Source organism: Capra hircus, chromosome 18 (assembly GCF_001704415.2).
Source record: "Capra hircus breed San Clemente chromosome 18, ASM170441v1, whole genome shotgun sequence".
Lineage (NCBI taxonomy): Eukaryota > Metazoa > Chordata > Mammalia > Artiodactyla > Bovidae > Capra > Capra hircus.
Genome location: NC_030825.1, coordinates 51251121 through 51253838, shown reverse-complemented (window position 1 = coordinate 51253838; position 2718 = coordinate 51251121). Strand labels below are relative to the sequence as shown.

At 42.1% G+C, this 2718-nt stretch overlaps 1 pseudogene; it reads right to left on the bottom strand.

The window, feature by feature from the left end:
* Positions 879 to 1823, bottom strand: LOC102190542 (annotated as a pseudogene).

Below are 2718 nucleotides of genomic sequence, written 5' to 3'. Positions count from 1 at the left end.
AAAAATCACATAACCTAACCAGTGAAGTCCTTAGCAAACCATTTACATATTAATTTTTCAAATATACATGTACATTTGACCCTTGAACAAAGCATTGGTTAGGGGCATCATCTCTTCCAAAATCCTTATATAATTAATTTTAGAGTTAGCCTTTTGTATCTGTCTGTACTTTCACACTTGAGGATTCAACCAACTGTGGATCGTGTAGTATGTATTTACTGAAAACAAGGCAACCCCCGCCCCCTGCAGTTAAACCCATGTTGTTAAAGGGTCAGCTGTGTATTGCTAGCTGGGAATCCTCTAATTTCTGAATTCTGGAACAAATGAGCCATTGTCACACAGACTACAGCCTTTTCCCAGACTTTTTGCACAAACTCCCCTCTTATGGGACTTCCACAAATGTCTACGAATGCTTAGCATTCAGGGCATTGTCATCCCATAGAGCAATGCACCACAGAAAGATGAAGGCTGGGTGATTAGCTTAGCAGCAGACCAAGGTAGGCAGGTAAACTTGACCTGAGGTTAAGGACCTGAATACAGATCCCCTCATGCTGTTCAAGTTGTGGACTTTCATTAAAGTCTTCATGTTGCCACAAGAGGAATGCACACCCTAGTGACTTCCTGATGCACTCCTCACTCTGCTGGCTTCCTCCCCACTTTTAAGACACCAACTTAAGCCATTTGCCAGGCTGAATTAATCAAATACAGATGCCCTAATCCCTCGCCCCCACCCCTAAGCTATGCAAACTGGGGAGACCAAAGACAGAAATAAGATGTACACAACCCCCACTGCATCCGGCAACATATATTCAACATGCTACATAAAATATAATTTCCATTTTATTGTCTTTTCAGAGAAACCAATATTTCTTCCATCTTTAAGGACTTGGATCCTTACATGGTTTTAGTCGAGGACGTGGGGCAGCACCCGCAGGTCTAAATCGGGCTGGAGGTGTTCGGTCCTTCCCGGCTTCCGGAGAGCGATTCCTGACAACCTTGCTGTGAATGGCACAACTCACGCAGCAATGTAGTTTCACATACAGCTTGGGAAGCACATAGGCGTTGAAAACACTCGCTTCAGAAATGTCCCTGACAGCTGCAGCCTCTACGACGTGCCGAATGACGAACTTCTTAATGGCCTTATCCGTGGGCACGCGTGGGCACAGTTGGTGCAGGGAATAGGCTGCACGTGGCCGTGGCCCTTTTTGGCACGACTGTGGTTCCTTCTTTTCTTGGTCCTCTTGGAAGCGCCGAGGCGAGAGAGCGAGAACAAGGTCTTTAATGGGAGAAGGAAGTTCTTGAAGTACTATTTGTAATATCTTCTTGTTCTTTGTTTAATTCATCACTCAAGGGATTATCAACTACAAATTGGCACTTGCCAAGGACATTAGCCATCTGCCTCTGCAAAGATTGAATCCTGTGCTGCTGCGGCTGTCGACCTGTGACACGCTTTGAAATGAGCTCGGTGTGGAGAATGAGGCACTCTATGCTCCAGGGAAACTGGTGGAACAAATCTTTACATAGTTTGATGTTTTCAGGAGCTCATTTGATTATCCCGATCTTTGCATCTCCTCATATCTAGAAAAGCACTAGATCTCTTCACGATGACATCAGCTTCTTGTGACTAGCAGAAAACCTTTTGTAAAATAAGTGCTTGATTGCACTGACCTCCTCTTTCACCAAAATCATATATATTGACCTTCTCCCACTACCTCTTTGGAACTACTATAGTTTCTCAGAGCTATTTGGGATGCACTCCTCCCGGGTTGCTGTCCTCATTTTGCCCCAAATAAAACTTCACTCACAAGTCTCACATTGTGCATCTTTTTCGGTCAGCAGGATCATCTTCCTGTCCAGTCTTCTTATTTTGACTAACCAAATACTTTACAGCCAAAATTTTATACTTTACCAAAAGACTGTGGTGATCCTCTGGAATTTTACTAAAATGTTTGCACTTACTTTTATGCCAATTAAATAGAGGTCTTTTGCAAATTAGTTTTGATAATACCATTCAGAGATAGAAAAAAATATTATATCTATAATGTACACAAATAGACATATAGACAGACATAACCACAGATCTCAACTTTCATTTTAAAACTTTAGTCATGAATTTTAAAAATAAAAATAAAAATGAAACCTTACTCATGGATCAGATACAATATAAAATTAACTCGTTTATAAATAGCATTTGAGATATGTTAGGTCTGCTCACTCTGAAGGCTAAAGTCTTGTACTGTTTTGTGGAGAAGACACTTAAACTTTTGAGTTTTAAAAGGCTTCTTTTTTCAATTTTAAGAATTATCTCTCTTATTTTAAAAAGTCTTTATTTATTTGACTGTGCCGTACACAGGACCTTTGCTGCAGCAGGCAGGATCTTCAGTTTAGTTGGAGCATGTGGGATCTAGTTCTCTGACTAAGGATGGAGCCTGGACTCCCTGCACTGGAAGCACAGAGTCTTAACCACGGGACCACCAGGGAAGTCCTGGAATTATTGAAAAGAGCAGGTAGAACATTTACACCCCAAAGGCACCTGAAGAGGAATGCAAGCTCCCCTTAGGATTCTTATGGAGTCCAAGCTCAGTCTGCTTGCCACAGTAGGCCAGCGAATTCAAGACACAGCGTTGAAGCAAGGAATGGGACTTGATTCAGAAAGCTGGCTGACCAAGAAGACAGCAGACTAAAATCTCAAAATAACCATCCTGTCTGGATGCCAGG